Here is a 20,639-nt window from a genome sequence, read left to right on the forward strand (position 1 = left end):
CTCCTTCCTCGACGGAAGAACACAGAGAGTCCGTCTACCACCATACAAGTCAGAGGCCACCGAAGTCATCTGCGGCGTCCCTCAAGGATCCTCGCTGAGCCCCACCCTCTTCAACGTCTACATGAGCCCCCTCGCGGCCATCGCACGCCAACACAACCTCAACATAATCTCCTACGCGGACCACACCCAGCTGATCCTCTCCTTGACCAACGACCCCGCCGCCGCCAGAGCCGACCTGCACGAAGGGATGAAAGACGTATCCGAGAGGATGACGACCAGCCGCCTGAAACTGAACTCAGACAAGACGGAAGTCCTCATCCTGGGCGCCTCGCCCTCCACCTGGGATGACTCCTGGTGGCCCCCCGCCCTGGGCACCGCACCCAAACCGACAGACCACGCACGCAACCTGGGCTTCATCCTGGACTCCTCCCTCTCCATGACCAGACAAGTCAACGCCGTCTCCGCGTCCTGCTTTAACATCCTGCGCATGCTACGTAAGATCTTCCGGTGGATCCCCACCGAGACCAGGAAGATGGTCACCCTGGCCCTCGTCACCAGCCGACTGGACTACGGCAACGCCCTCTACGCCGGAACCACCGCCAAGCTCCAGAAGAGACTCCAGCGGATCCAGAACGCCTCAGCCAGACTCATCCTCGACATCCCCCGACGCAGCCACATCTCCGGACATCTGAGAGACCTGCACTGGCTCCCCGTCAACAAGAGAATCACCTTCCGTCTCCTCACCCACGCACACAAAGCCCTACACGACCAAGGCCCGAGCTACCTCAACAACCGCCTCAACTTCTACGCTCCCAAACGCCACCTCCAATCGACCAACCACGCCCTTGCCTCCATCCCCCGCATCCGAAGAGCGACAACAGGAGGAAGGTACTTCTCCTACCTGGCCGCCAAGACCTGGAACTCCCTCCCGACCGACCTGCGCCTGACCCAGGACCACCTCTCCTTCAGGAAGAAGCTCAAGACCTGGCTGTTCGAGCAGTAGCAGCACCCCCCCCCCCCAAGCACCTTGAGACCCTCCTGGTAAGTAGTGCGCTCTACAAATGTCTTGATTGATTGATTGATTGACCTAGTTTCCATAGGAAAACCACAACATTCTATTGGGAATACCTTTGGCGCCGGTGGACGAATCTTCGTGAATTTCTCCAAGAAAATGACCTGCTTGGTTTTGCTCCTTCCCTGAAAGTTTGGGGGTGATTCGTTGAGTGGAGGCCAAAAAAAAGGGGGTCCCAAAACGTTTTTTCCCCATGCAATTTTCCATATGGGCCTTTAGCCAGGGCTACAGCCCGAACGGCTGAACGTAATTACATGAAATTTGGCAGAGAGGTAGAGTTCTGTTCGCAGATTGTGCTTTTTGTTAAATGGTGTAAATCCGTTCAGTAGTTTCTGAGCAAATTGCAAGTAAAATCATAGCGATATCTAGAGACGGAGTTCAGCAAGCGTACGAAAATCTGCTCAATTTTTATTTTAAATAAAATAAAAAATGGCGGGGTACTCGTGCAGTACTTGTACGCGGTGGAAAAAGTGAAAAAAACTAGAAGTCTGTTTTGTTTATTAGATCCCGGGGTGCAAATTACGGGGGCAATTTTTAGAGCTATATTTCTATGACAGTGTGTAAAACTTTCAATTTTTTCTTCCTGCATCAGTTAATGTTAATGTTAATGTTATGGGTGTCTTATATAGCGCTCAGCTACTCCAAGGAGTGTCCCGGCGCTTTCTGACCCATAGCTGAAACAGAAAGGGAATAGGAAAAAGAAGCATACCTATCATTGACTGTAGAGCCCAGTTTTCAAACCTTTTCTAAAGGCCAGCAGGTTTGGAGTACAACGGAGTGCCAGGGGGAGAGTGTTCCACAGCTTGGGAACAAGATGTTTGAAAGAACGTCCCCCTATCCTAGCTTTCCTGATAGTGGGGACAGTTGCCAAACCAAGAGATTCTGATCTAAGAGATCTTGTGGGCTCATAAAAGGTAAGACGCTTCTGGATGTACTTAGCCCCAACAGCATGAAGTGCCTTGTGGGCCAGTGTAAGTGCCTTAAAAGTAATCCGCTTTCTGACAGGAAGCCAGTGAAGGGAGAGTAACAGATCCGAGGCTCTGGCATCGCGGGGAAGGCCAAAAATGGCCCTCGCAGCCGACTTTTGGACCACCTGAAGTTTTTGCAATAGGTAGTCCGGAAGACCCAAATATAAAACATTAGAGTAGTCGAGCCTGGAACAAATTAAGGCCTGCACTGTCATCTTCCTGTGGACCAAAGGAAGCAGGGGAAGGAACTTACGTAACATTTTCAGGAGGCCGAAACAGGTGCCAGTAAGGCCTATGATCTGGGACTTCAATGATAAATTGTTATCAATTTTAACCCCAAGGTTCTTAGCCACCGAGGAGGAAGATGAGGGAGGAAACATATTCACAGGCCACTAATCCTGCCATCGCGGGTCTGCCTGACACCCAAAGAAAAGCACCTCTGATTTATCAGGGTTGCACTTGAGGCTGTTTCGCTGAAACCAGTCAAAAACAGCCCCAAGACAGCCACGGATGCTCTCTCCGTCGAACTCAGCACCCTTACTACAGGTGAAGAGAAGCTGGGTGTCATCAGCATATGCTATGATCTGGGCTCCAAAAGACTCTGCCAGCACCGCCAAGGGAGTCATAAAGATGTTAAAAAGGGTCGGGCTAAGCACCGACCCTTGGGGGACTCCGACCTCCAAAGGCGGTACTTCGGCAGAGTATGGGGGGCCCAGGCCACTTGTCGACGACCCGCTAGATAAGATCTGAGCCAGCTCAACACCGTCCCTCTCAGACCGATCTCATAGAGTCTGCTGAGGAGACCCTCATGAGGGACGGTGTCGAAGGCCGCCGACAGATCCAAAATCACCAGCATAACTCTTCCACCTGAGTCAAGTACTTCCTTGATGGCTTCATTTATGTCCAAGAGAGCGGTCTCAGTGCTCAGATTGGAGCGAAAGCCTGACTGGGTGGAGTGAAGCAAACCATGATTTTCAAGAAAAGTGGAAAGCACAGAGTGGACATGCTTTTCTACAATCTTTGCCAAACCCGGTAAAAGAGATATTGGCCTATAGTTTGCATGATTCTCAGGATCAAGGCCAGGCTTTTTAAGAAGTGGAACAACCATTGCCTGTTTCCAGGCCAGAGGGACAGTGCCACACGCCAACGAAAGATTGAGAACAGGATTTATCAGAGGGTTCAAAATCTTGGCGGTACTGGCCAAAAGGGTAGCAGGACAAGGATCTAGAGGGGAGCCTGACTTGATCTTGAGAAGGAGTCCCAGAGAGGTGGAGGCAGACATAGCTGGAAACTCAGAGAGAACAGGACTGGACTCAATAGATAGAGTTGATGGATTACTAAAGTTGGAAACTATCCTAAGGCCAGGGGAGGGAAAGGAGTCTTGGATCTGTTTAACTTTTGCCAGCGAGGTGACCCATGTCTCAGAAAACTCGTGATGAACTGCACTAGCCTTGGGGGAGACAAACTCCTTTACAATAGAGAAAATTTCCCTACAAGAGTTGGACGCTGACTCAATTCTGGTGGAAAAATAACTCTTTTTTGCAGCCAGAATATCAGCATGATATAGCTTAATAGAGGCCTTGTAAGCGACCTTGGCTTCCACCTCATATTGCTTGCGCCATAGTCTCTCGGCTAACTTACAGTTGCGCCGGGATAGAGCCAAAGACTCCGAAAACCATGGCGCCGAGCTCCGCTTAGTAGATGAACGGGGCGTGGAGAGTGGAGCAAGTTCATCTAGCCGCTCAATCAGCCATTTCTGTAGCGTGTCAAGGTCGCTATCTAAATCACCTGATAGAATCCAGGGGTGTTCCAAGCAGGCTTGGGCCAAACTCTCAGGAGTGACCCAATGGTATGGCCTACTGGGGTGCCTGAGATGATTAGAGCTTATACAAGATGATTTGCTCATACCCTGAATTTGAAAACAGATCAAAAAATGGTCCGACCAAAGAACAGGGATGGGACAGGTCATGACAAGAGGAATGGTGGAAAACACTTGATCAAGAGTGTGGCCCTTATCATGGGTAGCGCCCGACAGATAGGGAGTAAGACCTAGAGGGGCGGTGATGTCATTGATTTTGATTGCATCACCGTCCATTTCAGCGTCCATATGTATATTGAAATCCCCTAGCACTATGCAGTGTTCTGTCTTCAAGCAAAGTGTTGTAATTACTGACTGTAACTCATCAAAAAAGGGACCCCATAGGCCAGGAGGTCTATAAATCAGGAGCCCTGAGAAAGATTGATGGGGGGACAAAACAATGGAGAAAACAAGGGACTCGCAACCTGAGATGGACATCGATGGTACAACAACACAGGTGGCAGATCTTTGGACCACAATTGCAACCCCTCCCCCCCTACCTATAGATCTGTCCTGTCTATAGAGTACATAATCCGGCGGGATAGCTGTAGCAATATCCGGATTGGAGGACTCACTTAGCCAAGTTTCGGTGAGCATAAAGCATACTGGTTTTTCTGTTGTCAACAACTCGAAGATGTCCAGAGCATGTCTACACAGGGAGCGGGTATTAAGTAACAGGCACTTATAGTTGACAGCGGGGGGAGGGCGAGATGCTTCGGGTGCCAGAAAAATGTTCGGGTGCCACCCACAGCCGGGACAACAACATTTACCTTTATAGCGCCCTGGAAATCCAGACCGACAATTGGCTAAACTGTTCCTGTAAGACAGTAGTTCAGCTGCGGTATAAGGGAGCCTAGAGCCAACGTCCCCCGCCGCACCGTCCGCTGCCGTGACGCGGACGGGCGCAGACGGGCAGGACTCTGGCACGACTCCGGCGCAGGTCCAGCGCGTCCGCTGTACGCGTCCGCTGCGTGGAGACATCTATGTCCGTTTTTAAAGCGCTGCTAGAGCGTGTCACCAGCCCGATCCACACCCAATATGGCGGCCAAAACCGAAGAACACAGCCCTCGGCGTCAATACTCAGCCGAGAACTGGTGGAAGGCGAAGGGAGGGGGGGGAATGAACACAGAGCGCAGGGGAGCGCTAAGGAAGTTTCACACGCTTATTAAAATCAAGTCTGCAAAACGTAATCACAGAAGTCTAAAAAGATGCAATTAGCATAAAGTAAAGAGGGAGACCTCCCGGCTTCCGCCTCAGGAGGGAAAAGCAGCTTTAGTCAGAGTATCACTCGCTCTCACCTGACGATCCCTTTTAAAGCGCTGCTAGAGCGCGTCACCAGCCCGACCCACACCCAATATGGTGGCCAAAACCGAAGAACACAGCCCTCGGCGTCAATACTCAGCCGAGAGCTGGTGGAAGGCAAAGGGAGGGGGGGGAATGAACACAGAGCGCCGGGGAGCGCTAAGGAAGTCTCACACACTTATTAAAATCAAGTCTGCTAAACGTAATAACAGAAGGCTAAAAAGATGCAATTAGCATAAAGTAAAGAGGGAGACCTCCCGGCTTCCACCTCAGGAGGGAAAAGCAGCTTTAGTCAGAGTATCAGTTGTACTCTCTACTCTCTCTATTTTAGGTATTAAATTTGCCGCTTTCTTTTCACGGGTCATGTGTCTCATCCGGTGCTATACTTTTGTGATATATTAATAAACATATTGTATGTATATTTATTTGCAATGTAGTGTCGAGGCGCCAAACATTGATTATATACTCGGTCCTACCGCCATTTTAGTAGTTTTTCTCCGTTATTTTTATTATACCTGCTACTTTCATTTTACCCTGTGCATATTTTCTCAGTGATCGATGAGATTTCGTGCCACAGATACCATGGTGTTTGTCTTGGTCTCCGATCTTATCAGACTTATTCACAAGTATAGCTAGAAACTAATTTGAAGGACGTGAGGCACTAGCATTCCAACACGTGTTGGTCAACAAAAAAACATTATTAAGATTATGTATTTATCATGTGTGGTAAATGCATACTAGCTGTAAAAGCATGTGTGGAAATGCGATATGCGTGCTAATGGTTTTGTGGTGACGATCACACGTGCCTATGAACCGGGTCTGGGCGTGGTGGAGTCTAGGGTACCAGGCGGAGGGGCACGCAGCTGCACTCATACAATATAGAAGTAATATATGATTTTGAAAACTTAAAAAAAAATGATTCCATAATTATCCTAGATTAAGTCTTCTGTTAGTATGTTCATTAAATACATTAATATATGTTTATAAACAATCAAAAACATTTGCGTCTTTTTTGTACGGGGCGTCGTACATGACGTCACACGGAAGCTTTGATGCGAAGGGTATTCGTAGCGTATGCTGAGAATGATTAGCAGTACAAACTATGGCGTGATCACTCTCTCACTGTCGAATCAGAGCACAGGGCGCGCTATGAAAAGGGTTAGAAGTGGTCACTCATTGGAGATCCAATTCAGGTGTGTGGCTTATCCACAGTATAACATTATTTTTTAACCTTGTTAAGTTTGAGGATTGCATGAAATACTATGCTATAGGCAGATATGGATGTTTAGGGAGCGCTTATCTGCATGAAGCTTGGTTATTACCATTTACATATAGGTGTCTGAGGGAGGGAAAAGAAGTCTTTGTGAATGGCGAGGATTGCACAATAGTACCAGATCACTCTTTAATTTGTAGACACATAAAATTGCATGGCACTTGTATATAAGATGCGCCTAATTTGGAGTGAGTTTTGAAAGGTAGTCCGACACCTGCTATCATAACAACGTTCACTTTACTGGAAACGGGAGTTATTTACCATGAAACAATGGAGATTGTTTTGCAATGTTAGCAGGAATTGGTCACATGATTACGGTAACTGAGCGTGTGGTTTGATTAAAAAAAAGTTGTGTTAACTCCTCTGCATGGGAAGCTGGATGTTTCCATCTGGCTGTCGATTTCGACCTTGAAAGCAGAGTCAACCAAATGAGTGGTATAAGAGCGCTATTGTCTCAAAAAGAGGTCGCTCTTATATCTGGTACAGAAATATTTGTCCTTCATCTAGCAAACACCCACACAGAAGTGCATGATTTATTAAATACAGATGTGCTCTTGAATTTTGGGGAGTTAATTTAGAGTATCTTTAATGTGTCCTTACTACGGGGTTACCTTACTTTTTTAAAGTTAGAAGCATGGTCTTGTGACTTCTGTAGAAAGTATATTTGGTGTCTTTTCGGAATTTTTTCACTCGATTTTTTCCAGCATCTTTGGTGGTTTGCGCTTAATACTCGCATTAGTTGCCGGTGTGCTTTTATTAATTTGTTTACATAAATATGGATGCACATCCTGCAGCAGACGATAATATGTCCCAGCTGTTGCTGCTTCGCAACTGAATGATTAGTTACTATGGACCGCTGTCTCTTTCAACGTTGAGTGCAGCTTATGGATTATCGTTTCAATTCTCCTTTTTCACATGCGTTCAACCTGTCTTCCATTGCCTGAGCTGTGATTTCGACTGGACCCTGGATTTGTGTCTTTGCAGAATGGTGTCTCCCAATGCGGATTATGACCAGCTGATGAGCCCCTTACTGGTACATGACGTGCTCTGTTCTGGTGGCGGGATTATGGCCTTAGCAGCTACACATGGAATAATGGGACGTTGGAATGTTTTTGCAGCGGTGCTTGAGTTCTTGGCACGCTGTTACATTGAAGATGACCCGAGTTTTCCTCCGATAGTGATAGAGGCTCCGGTTGTTGAGGAACATGTATGTTCATTCCCACTATTGAATTGGATGGCTGAAATGTTTTCAGATGAGACCAATGACTTCCTGTTGGAGGCTGTTGCTACATACTGTGCTTACATGCTGTTGGATTAAGACTCTTTGATTTTCTACATATTCTTTATTATTTATTTACTGGTTTCTATCATAAAGCAAATAACTTTCTTTGGGAAATGTGAACTTGACGCTTTTTAGGCTTGGACTCTGATTTTCTAATTTGCCCACATTTATATCACGTGCTTTGATCAAGAAAGGGTGCCATGGGGCTGAGCATTGCACTCACACCCTGTTAAGTTAGCATGGCATTATTAGAAGCTTATACGCTATTTTTGCTTTCCTGCTCTGCTTTGCACACAACATGTACTTGTGATATTGTTTAGAGAAGGCTGAGTATTTTACTTTATATGACAATAATTTGGTATGCTAGATTTGTAAACTGCCTCGCTAGTTTTGTGTGTATAGTGAGAGCATGGAACATCAAGGTTATCTTGAATACTGTGTCTGTTATTCAGAATGATCCTCGCACGTTCAAGCCATAATACATATGGAGCTGTGGCCACCTCTGATACTTGTGCGTTTCATAATCCATTGCGGAGGCAAAGTTAGACACAGTTGGAGAACATTCGTATCTTGACAGTTTGTGGAGCACTGAATGTGATCCACTACTGCTGAGTACCAGAGGTATGGGTCTGCCCATGTAATCCTATGAGACTTTCTGTAGTTATAAAGTAATCTGCAAGGTAGGGAGGGTGAAATGTAGGTATATTTTAAATTTGTTTACCTTTAGCATTTTAGGATGCTTTTCCCGTTTATATTTCATAGAATAGTAACAATTCTGACAGCCTTGTTTCTGATAATATGTTTAGTTGTATTTTCTAAGGTACTGTGCATGAGATTATGGCGTTAGAAATAAACATTTCAAAGTTGCACGTGTCTTTATTTACATCTTGTTTTGGACTGGTGTAAGACTATATTGAAAGAGTGTTTTTGTTATCCACTTTACTTCATGTAATCTAAATCGCATGTTCTGGGTTGACTAGTCATTCGTGTTTTCGCTCTAGGTCGAAGAACCAATGAGTCACTGATTGCTGGTTTGGTAGCAGGTTTGTGTAGTAAGGTGGGTTTTGGAACACCAGAATTCACTGAGGTCCTAAGTCTTTATTCACAGTTCAGTGTATTAGCAGAATTCCTGAAACAGTAGTTACAACAAAAAGGCTTGATAAAGGGCTTGCACTTTGAATATGAATATAAAATAGAAGAATAGTTGATAATCACAGATACGGAATGCAGCAATTAGATGTGTGTATGTGTGGGTGATGTGTAGATTGAGTGGAAGATGAAAAACGTGAAAAATAAGAAAGGTTGGAGAGACGCAAACTACCCACTGCATTGTCAGTGAAGTGGATCTTTGGATTTCCAGGTCATTACACAGATAGGGTGTTGGATTCCACAGTGGGAGCAAGAGAAACTAGTGCAAAAACTAAGGAAGAAAGCTAGTGCAAAAAGTACACAGAGTTGGGCAGATTTACAAGGTTGTGGGAAAAATGATGCAAAAGTGTCGCAAGGGGCTTGTAAACCTGTCGTAGTGTGTGGTAGAAAAGACACAAGAAAGGACAAAAGTGTGCAAATTACCCACTGCTATTCACGGGTATTAGTTACCAAGAAGGCTGAATAAAGGGCCTGCACTTTGAATTTGAATTAAAGAAGAATAATTGATAAGGCATGAATGGTAGCAAGTAGGTGTGTGTATTTGTGGTTGTTGTGTTCATTGAGTGGAAGATGACTAAGGTGAAAACAGATATATATATATATATATATACATATATATATTACCTACTGGCGATAGCCAGTAGTTATATATAGTTACGACCTATTTACTATAGGAAATGCCGAACATTCTATTGGTAATAACTTTGGCGCCGATTGAGGGATCTGCCTGTAATTTTCCATAAAATTTTCCTCTTTGCGCTCCGCTCCTTCCCTGAAAGTTTTGGGGGCATTCGTCAAGCAGGGGCCGAGAAAAAAAGGGGGGTCCCAAAACGTGTTTTCCCCATGTTAATTTCCATAGGGACATTCTGACAAGGCTACAGCTCGAACGGCTGAACGGAATACACCAGATTTGTCAAAATGGTAGGGACTGGTATGGAGCAGTGCCTTTTGTATGTTTGGTGTAAATCCCTCCAGTAGTTTTTGAGAAAATTGAATGTGAATTTGAGTCCAATGCAATTTTCCATAGGACCTTTAGACACAGCTACAGCCCGAACGGCTGAGTGGAATTTCTGTAAACTTGGCAAAATGGTAGAGCCTGGTATGTAGAAGTGCCTTTTGTATAGTTGGTGAAAATCCCTCCAGTAATTGTTGAGAAAATCGACTTTTTTCAAATTATATATCTATGGGCGGGACACGGTGCGTGCACGGGCATGCTCTGTCCTTGCACTGTCCTTGCACATGCGCGGACCTTAGCGTGCGTGCGGAATTCTGATTGGCTGTTGGACGTCTGTCAACATTCCAGTCAGTCAAAATGAGGAAGTGTTGTCCGCCATCTTGTTTTTGTGGCAGATGAAAGTGGTTGTAAACAGAAGTGTAATAGTTGGCAAGGAGGCAGGGTAGAGATTCCTGAGCCCCTAAGTTTTGTCATGGGGTCTGTAAAGGACCCCAAAGGTTGAAAAAAAAAATTGCGGGGTCCGCACACCGTGCGCAGACTGCGGCTCAAAAAGACAAAAAAGAAATACATTAAAATAACAAGCTTCAGTGTTCAGATGTTGGTTGAGTGCAACATTGAGTGATGACTCTTTCACCTTTGGGTTTAGGTAGGTGTTTTGTTGAGAATTAGTATGGTAATTGGTAGAGAGCATTTGGGGGTAGGTTGAAGATTATGTGAGTTTGAATGTGTTGATAATTTGAACCAATTAAAATGTTACATTGGTTTTGATTTTGTGTGTGATGAAATTTGATTGGCTGGGTATTTGAATATGTATGAAAAATGAGAGGGAAACACAGCCATTTTGAGATTTTAGTGTTTGAGGAATACTTCTGAGGTGTGAGATTGAGACAGATTTTACTGTACAGTTTTCTAGAAGGTGAATTGTTAATTTGTAAGGAGAACTCTGTTGTTCACTTTAAGTTAATAGGAAAAATGTTTTCTGTTAGTTATTTAATGTTTTTCTATTATACTTATGGATTGAGTAGGGCAACCTCAGATGCAGTGCTTTATATTTCTAATTCTTGCTTGATACTATACACTGTCCAGGGAAATACGGCCATTTTGTGACTACAGTGTCTGAGGTACTTTTGTGTGGAATTTTTGGTGTTCAATTTCTGGTGTGTGTTTTACACAGTAGTACCTCTTCTTATAGAATTTAATAGTTTTTCTCTGCCCTATCTCACTCTTACCCTGCAACATCTCACTGTCTTTCTCTTTCTTTTAATAGTACACTAACTTCAATAATGGTTGAAAATGAAGAGTCATTTGACATCCAAATCACAGCAACGTTTATTGATCCTATAGATGAAACAAATCATGAAGAACATGAATGAGATACCATGGCATATTTTTTGGATGAAACACTAGACATGAAATTAATGGAGTGTGTAGACATTGTTGAGTTGGACGAATCATTTTCAGACACTTTGATGGATGAAATTCCTGATGAAGAAATGCTACAAGTTCTTTTCGATTTTGAAAATTCTGATAAATAAATTTTAATTTATTAATGAAACATTTGTTTTAATGTTTATACTTATTTAAATGTAATTTATGAGGTAGTAGCAAAGTGATACAATTTTGTGTTCTTCATGTCCTGCACCCTTTCTTCTTTCACTCACTGTCTCTGATTCTCTAGTTTACAACATAAGTAAGTATATAGAATAGCAAGTGTGTTTCACCAGAGTAGGAACTCATGACCTCCTACGCCAATTCTGACCACACATTGAGAAAGGAAGGAATCATGTGAACAAATATGTTTCTGCTTTCCTGAAAGACTACATTATGGATTCAATATACTATAATACCTTGCATTACAACCTTCAAGGTATCTACAGAGGAGACCATGTCCATTTCCATTTAGTTTTATTTTTTGAAAAAACAAGAAGTCCAATAGGTCCGCGCTCTGTGAGTGCTCGGTGAATGCACGGTGCGCGCACCCTTTCGCCGCATTTTGTGGTTTCAGAAGAGAGTGAAAAATATAACTTAAAAACATGGGAAAGGGGTAGGGTAGAGTGTCCCTGACCCCTTAGGTCTTCGCAGGGGGTTCTTCAAGGATTCCTAATGTTAAAAATAATGTTTATTTTTTAAAAAATACCAGAAAACATGATGGGTCAGCGCACGGGTAGTGCTCAGTAGGTGCTCAGTGGCGGACCTCGGTAAAAATTTATTAAAAAAAAGTTACAAATCATATTTGAGTGTTTACATGTTAGTTGGCTCTAAAAAGAGCCGTTGTGTTCATTGTGTTTTTTTGGTACCTACAAGTAAGTACCAATGCAGAGTCTGATGTTACAAAGAAAGACTTTGTTCCCTTCATCGGTTGAATGTACACCATCTGTCCTATAGATGCCTTGCATGTTGTAACGCAAGTTGTTGTGGTATATACAACCCATTCCATAGTCTCTCATGTATGCAGAAACAGATTTATTTACATGTTTCCTTGCTTTCTCAATCTGCAGACAAAATTGATTGGACCAATTCCATTTTTGCCTTTGGCATATATTGGAATAGACAAAGGCAGTTTGAGGAAAAAGTGACATCAATTGTCCAAATATGTCCTTCAATAGCATTTCCAGACCAACCCCAGTCAAAGTGCATAAGTCATTTCCACCACAGTGCACAATTATGAGGTCAGGATGTGGGAGATGCATGAAGGATTTCACCAATGGTATCAATTGGTGATATCTCAATCCTCTTTGGCCAACCCATAAAATATCCGCATTTGGTAAATCAAGGTTTAAAATTCCTCTGTTTGTTGTATACCTTTTAGACCAGAATACAAAGCTTTGTACTACAAACCATACTGAAAGCATGTTCAAGGCAGATCTGGTTGTACTCAGATGAGGGCTGTAAATGAAATGGCAGTTGGAAAGCTTGCAGTTTAGAAAAAAAGAGGAGGTCATTCACTGCACTTGAAGCTTAAGAAATGATTGGTGCTTTCTGGAAATGCAAAAGAGCATATTAGGGTGCATAGTTTTGTTTTTTAAAAGAAGCAATTCTAATGGTTCAGAAAAGGTCATTGAAAGGAACATTGCACATGATTAGCTGTTATATTGAAAGCTCTAACAACCTTGATGGATTTATTTGCAACATAGTATGATGAACTTTTAAACTCTGTTCTTCCTTAGGTGGGAGTTACCATGGTAACAGGTTGAATGAGCAGTAGGGGGATGGGAGAATATTATGTGAGTTTGAAAGTTTGGAAATGTAGAACAAATTGAAATGTTAGTTTAGTTTTAAAATAGTGTGGGAAGACATTTCATTGGTTATGAGCAGAAATAAGTGAGAAGAATGAATGGGAACCTGCCATTTCTGTTTCCAGTGTCTGAGCTGCAGTTCAGGGATTGTGCTTAAGAAAATTTGGTGTGTGTTTCACACTGTTCTACATTTTCAAAAGCAATTTTAAAGGTGAGTAATATAGAGAGAGTGCTGTTTGCAGTATTGGGAAGCATAACAAGCATATTGGGCTTAATTACTGTTGTATTTTGAAAATGGGTCAGGTTTCTGCATTGTAGTGTAGTGCTCATTTAAATGGGTTGTGCTGTGTGTGTAAAATGATTTACCATGCTAAATGTTTTTTGATTACATGTGTGGCTTAAAGATTTTTGACAAGGATCACAGTGAATGTCTGTGTGAATTAAGCAATTATATGTTCACCTTTTTCCATAATGCTAACTGAATGGTGCATAATAGAAATGACATTTTGAATTAGGTTTCAGGAATGTAATGTAGTGCACATTGAAATGGGCTGTGTTCTGTGTCTAAATCGATTTACCATGTTAAATGATTTTTTCTGTAATGTGTGGCTATATTATTTTTCACAAAGGTCACTCTGTGTGTGTATGTGGATTAAGGAATTATATTTTCATCTTTTTCCATAATGTCAGCTGTGTGTGCTTACAGTTTGTATCTTTTAGTTTATAGGGTAGTCCTCTTTTTAAATTGTTTTTCGTGCTTAGATTCAATGCTGGTATAGAGATAGTGTAATGGTTTCATTGGACTTGTAAATATGCTCCTTTTTTACAAGTTCCTTGCACAACCTTTAACATGGATGGAAGCAGTGAATGCATGGAGAGGGATAGGAATAGCAGATAGAAAACCTTATGTTAATGTGTTCCTTAATATTGTATAATGATTATGTAGATATAATGATTTAGCACCCTCGTGAGATTTTTAATTGTTTAAATAAAGTTATATATGTTGTTTTAAAGTTTAAAATAAACATGTTCTTTATTATCCCAGGTAATGTGTTCCTTTATATTGTGCAATGAATACGTAGATATAACGATTTAAAGTTTATAAAACTTTCGTAGGTAAATATTAAATTCCTGTGTACATGCATATCTGTGCATGTACATGTCGTAAGACCATGTATGTGTGTGACATGGCACACAAGCCAGAATCAGGGGTACAACAGGCTGTCAAAGTGACAACCTGTCTCCCTTGTCAATTCGGTAATTTTATTGATTCGGTATTTACTGATTCGGTAATTGCCATTGATTCCTATTGGCCTCAAGACTTATAGGAATCAATGGCAATTACCAAATCGTTAAATACTGATTCGGTAAAATGACTGAATTATACGGATTTTGTAATTTCAAAAGAGAAATTACCTACATCCAAATTACCTACTCTTAAATATTGAAGTGGTATGATTTGGTATTCATGAGTAAGTAAATCGAGATTACGTACATTTGGCCTATTGAGTTGTAACATATTTATATACATATGTTACATTTCAGTGCTTTGGAAGTAGTACAATATACTATAGGTAAACACCTTATAGGTTTATGCTGTACCACATCCTTATAGTTTTGCACTTTGACATTCAGTATGACAAACTTTTACATACAGACATAAAAATGTAGTTCTTTTTTTAACCAGTAGAGGTAGTTCTAAAAAGAACTGTTATTTTTTTTGTTTTGCTTGAAAAACATAGAAAAATGAACTTTTTACACAAAATAATTGTTCAACAGGAACAAACTATGAAATTGAAAGAAAAAAAGTATTTGCTGCATCTGTGATTCCTGTTCTTCTGTAAAATTACTTCAATGGACTGTTGTCCGAAGGCTACTAATTTACTGCAATGTATGCATTGCATCATTACATTTTTCACTTCTGGCTGAATGTTCGCCACCATTGAAGACGGCATTGGTGGTACTCCGGTTGTTGCTGTAGATGTACTAGGAGAAGAGTCCTCCTCCTAAGATCTTTGCACCACAGCTCTACTCCAATTGTTGGGGTGTATATTTTTTACATGGCGTTCCATGCTGTGGGTTCCAAATTAATATTTCTTATTTGGATTTCCTCTTGATAACACTGTGTCACAGATTTATCAGGTGACCAGTGGTGCATTTACCTTCTTTCGATGTTCTGGAAAGCTGAAAAATTTCCAGACTATGGACTCTTTCTTCTTACTTGGGTGAGGGTCCTCTTCATCAAAGTCTTCCTTAGAAGAATGGTCAGAGTCTGGATGTTCAGCAATTTGGAATATTTTTCTGTAGCTAGGAGCTGTAGAAAAAAGGTGTTGCTTCTCTGAAAGCCAAAGAAGAATGATGAAAATGGGAGGGGTTTTTCAACAATTGAAGTTGGAAGTATTATAAACCAATTAAATCTTTTGGTTTGAGGTCACATGGTTGGACGTAAGCTTACGGAGCGTTTACAGAGCGCTCACGTATGCTTACGTTGCGTTTACGCTCTATTTACAGAGCGCTAACGTAATCTTACGATGGGTTTACGTAGGACGCACCCTCGGGAGATTTTTAATTGTTTAAATAAAGTTATATATGGTCTTTAAAAGTTTAAATTAACATGTTCTTTATTATCCCAGATAATGTGTACCTTTATATTGTACAATGAATATGTAGATATAACAAATTAAAGTTTATAAATCTTTCGGGGGTAAGAGCTCGAAGCTTTTACGGTGCGCGGATGGTGCTCTTACGTTGCGTGCACGTGCGATGTACCCTCGCGAGATTTGTTACTACTCAAAAAAGTAATATACTGTTGTTAAAAGTTTTTAAAAAACATTTTCTACATTTAGGCAGACATTGTCTACCTTTAAAATCTACGTTAAAAATGTAGATATTATGTTTTAGAAACTTAAAAAAGTTGTCGGGGTAAGAGCTCAGAGCGTTTACGGTGTGCTTACGGAGCGCTCACGGTGTGCGGACCCTGTAATCATATAAAAAAAAACTTGAAATTAAAAATTATATATGTATTATATTATTTATATATATTCACTGAATAAACCATAGGTTTCAAGCCTTACATAGTTAGGTATTAGCATTTAAAAAACCGTGCAAATTCACTAAAAAGCCATAGGTTTCAGGTCATATATAGTTAGGTATTAGCATTTAAAAAACCTTGCAAATTCACTGAAAAAAACATAGGTTTCAGGTCATATATAGTTAGGAATTCAGGTGTGTGTGTGTGGGTAGCTGACATATATAAATGACTATACATAAGAGCCACTGATTGTGCAAGTGGCTGTATGGATCCTTGTGTACATGTATCAGTAATTGTATAACAAAGTAAGTATGTGTTAGTATATGTTTGAATATGTAAGGTGTGTGTATAACTGTATAGTTGAGGAAATGAAAGTGTGATTGATTCTTTGCATGACTGACTAGATGTGTGAGTAACTCCATGGATGAGTGGCAGAGTGTGAGTGTCTGTATAGGTGTTTGAGTGCAGATGATAGTGTTGTATTGATGAGTGACTGTATGTATGAGTGATTCTATGGGTGAATGAGTGACTGTGTGTGTAGACCTAGGAATCAGTGAGTGCGTATGTAGTAACTGGTATTGGTGTTTCAATGGTTTCAAGAATGGTAGTCTGTGTTTAACACTGGGTGTATCAAAGGTTATATTAGAGTGTGAAGAGGTGCATCGTATTATCACATGAATGATATCATCAGTGATGTGATCAGTGATGTCAATTGAGATGTCATCAGTGATGTCATCAGTGATGTCATTTGAGATGTCATCAGTGATGTCATCAGTGATGTCACTGACCATGTCATGAATGATGTAATATGTGACATCATCGACAGTGGATTGCGGGTGCGCGAAATATAGTTAGTACAACTAACTATTTAGGAGCAATTTCAATGGTTTTTTAAATGCTAATTCCTAACTATATATGACCCGAAACCTGTGTTTTTTTTATATATATATATATTGACTTTTCGAGCGCGCAGCAGAACAACACGCTTGACGACACCATGTGCTGGCCAAAATTCTTTTATTAAAGTCAGCCCCTCGGACGCGTTTTGCCTGACCTGCAGGCTTGATCACCGAAGGTTTATGACTTGTAGTGGCCATTATAACCCATGTGCAAAACAAACCCCGATCACGTGATAGTGGACTACAACATGATAGACATGAATAACAGACTTGTAGTTCAAACAGAATTATACATTATCGAGGAGTCTAAACCCTTTACAACCAACACCTAATATTGTGGATTGCATGGTTTAAATGCTTTTTTAGAAGTGCAGAAATTGTATACATGCGTGCAAGTTATTTCGGCATAGCTATTGCAACAGTTGAAAATTTGGGCTGGAGGAAGCCGTGATGCTCCCCTGCCATAGCACAGTTTTTTCAAAGAAAGCCACATTATCAAACTTGCACATCATTTGAGTACTGCCCCAGTGGGCATATAATTCTATGCACAACAAAAGAAATCCTATGTCGCTCCTGTTTGTTATTGAGCCTCCAGTGGGCTTAAAATGTCTTATGTCTATCACTGAACAATGTGTAAAAACCCCAATAATCCCCATGTTACCAATTAATTACATTTAAAAACCATACATTAAAACCTTAAAGTTATGCTTAATTAGGTTGCTGTTCCTTAATCCAACATTTCAATGTTATGCTTATTTCATATCATAATAATGCGGTACTGTTCATAAGTGTGTGATCAGGTCCTCTTCCACATTCAGACCCATCGGTGCCTTAGTATTTAATTCAACAATGTACCGCAATTCCAAACGTCTCAGTTTTTTCAGTCTGTCCCCACCTCGGGCATTATGCGGCACATTGTCTATAACAAAGTAGGTTAATCCTGTATCATCTTGGTTATGTTCAAGCTCAAAATGCCGAGCCACCGGATATGCTTTATCAGCACTTCTTATGGCCCTCATATGCTGTAAAATTCTCAAGTGGACAGGATTGATGGTACTCCCCACGTACCTCAGGCCACATGGGCACTGAAGTACGTAAATGGCGTAGTCAGTCTTACAAGTGAAGCTGCCTCTTATCTTTTTCTCCCTTTTAGATAGATTTGAAGTAAACTTTTGTGTATTTTTGCCCTGTTTACATGCTTTACATTTCGTGCATCGTACAAAGCCAGGTTTACTTTTGAGCCAGGTTGTAGTCCCTTTAGTTTTTTGTGGTAACACATTGGAAACCAGCATTTGCTTAAATGATCTGGCTTTCCTGAATGTTATTGATGGTTTTTTAGGGACTAACGGTTGCAGTATTGGGTCATTATAAATTAGGTGCCAGTGCCTATTTAAGATGTTACGGACCTCTCTATGCTTACGGTTGTAGGTGGTAATCATTCTTACCTGGTTTTTGGAGATCTTATCTTTACCTTGATCTTTCTTATTACAGAAAAGGACTTCCTCTCTGCTCTTAAGTTTGGCTTTTTTGATAGAGCTATTGATGTTATCACACTGAAAAAACTGAGACGTTTGGAATCGCGGTACATTGTTGAATTAAATACTAAGGCACTGATGGGTCTGAATGTGGAAGAGGACCTGATCACACACTTATGAACAGTACCGCATTATTATGATATGAAATAAGCATAACATTGAAATGTTGGATTAAGGAACAGCAACCTAATTAAGCATAACTTTAAGGTTTTAATGTATGGTTTTTTAATGTAATTAATTGGTAACATGGGGATTATTGGGGTTTTTACACATTGTTCAGTGATAGACATAAGACATTATAAGCCCACTGGAGGCTCAATAACAAACAGGAGCGACATAGGATTTCTTTTGTTGTGCATAGAATTATATGCCCACTGAGGCTGTACTCAAATGATGTGCAAGTTTGATAATGTGGCTTTCTTTGAAAAAAACGGGCTATGGCAGGGGAGCATCACGGCTTCCTCCAGCCCAAATTTTCAACTGTTGCAATAGCTATGCCGAAATAACTTGCACGCATGTATACAATTTCTGCACTTCTAAAAAAGCATTTAAACCATGCAATCCACAATATTAGGTGTTGGTTGTAAAGGGTTTAGACTCCTCGATAATGTATAATTCTGTTTGAATTACGAGTCTGTTATTCATGTCTATCATATTGTAGTCCACTATCACGTGATCGGGGTTTGTTTTGCACATGGGTTATAATGGCCGCTACAAGACATAAACCTTCGGTGATCAAGCCTGCAGGTCAGGCGAAACGCGTCCGAGGGGCTGACTTTAATAAAAGAATTTTGGCCAGCACATGGTATCGTCAAGCGTGTTGTTCTGCTGCGCGCTCGAAAAGTCAATTTTAAGGACCTGACTACGGATGTCCTTTTACGACGACACACCCACTGATTTGGCAGGCGACGGAGTACTATGTAGTGAGGAGTTGGAATATATATATATATATATATATACCTCCAAAATGCAGGAACCCAAATTGACTGGAGCCACACGGAGTTCAGTATCAGCTCGTTTATTTTATCTGGCAGCTTGCTTACAGGCGCCCTAACCAGCAACACAAATCCAAAGTTGAACGCCAGACGCGTTTCGAGAATAAAATACCTTCCGCAGTGGCGTTGTGTCATGAAGGAAATGAAAGCGTCTTTCTCTGCACACCTTGCTCTTAACACACCTGCCTCAGTGGGCGCGGTCATCTGCATGGCTTTCTGGGATGTGTAGTCCGCATTATATCCCCAGTGGGTGCGCTTGCATTCCCCTTACTTGTTAAGTCAAAATTCATCCACAGTGGGTCGATGTGCACTGCTAGCCGGCTCCTGCCTCGCTTTGTAGATGCCAAATAGAGCGCCAAACTGACAACACCCTGCAGAGTGACATCCCAGAAGGCCTCTTTTTATGTGTGTTGCAGAATGCAGGACACATAGACAGAGGAATATGCCTCCCAGAGGCATTTTCATCTTTCGGTATGTGCTGCAGAATGCAAAAAGCATTTCTGTTCATTCTGCCTGCTCTGGGGAGGTTTAAAGTTTTGGTGCTGCCCGGGGTCTACATCATTAAGTGAAAATCTATGGCTGCTGCCCATGGAAAGCCTCCTTGACACAGAGTATGGTGGAAATAACACATGTATTGGTTACTTTCTGTGAATGAATGCTTCTTTCTTCCATGATGTCTTCAGCATCATCTTTATACATCCTTTCTCATGACATTGATTGAGTTATTGTATCAAAAACATGCCTAGAGCCTGCAGTTGCTTTTCAAAATAGAATAAAGAAAACAATCTAAGTTTGAAAAGAAAAAACTAATCTGTTCCAACTCTTTTTTGTGCCTTGAGATGGACACGTCTTTACCTTATAACCTGCATATACTGAAGGGACAGAAGTGACGGGGTCTGATGCTAGATGCAAGTTATCTGCATATAGGGTTGTTACACTTGTTCTCCTTCTGCATTTGTTGCCTTCAAAGACTTTTCAATCTATAAAGGACATTGCTATAATCTCCAGCTCCTAATAATTCCAATTGAGTGTGCAAAATTACTTTTCTGCATCCAGTAAGATGAATAATTTCTTCTTTCAATCA

At 41.5% G+C, this 20,639-nt stretch overlaps 1 protein-coding gene across 1 annotated transcript in view; it reads right to left on the bottom strand.

Moving 5' to 3' along the window:
- LOC147678939 (CD5 antigen-like) overlaps positions 1-20,639 on the bottom strand; it is a 445,953-nt gene that overhangs the window by 130,387 nt on the left and 294,927 nt on the right. The gene's annotated exons all lie outside the window — the stretch shown is intronic.

The sequence above is a fragment of the Lissotriton vulgaris genome, chromosome 11 (assembly GCF_964263255.1).
Source record: "Lissotriton vulgaris chromosome 11, aLisVul1.2, whole genome shotgun sequence".
In the NCBI taxonomy this organism is placed as follows: Eukaryota; Metazoa; Chordata; class Amphibia; order Caudata; family Salamandridae; genus Lissotriton; species Lissotriton vulgaris.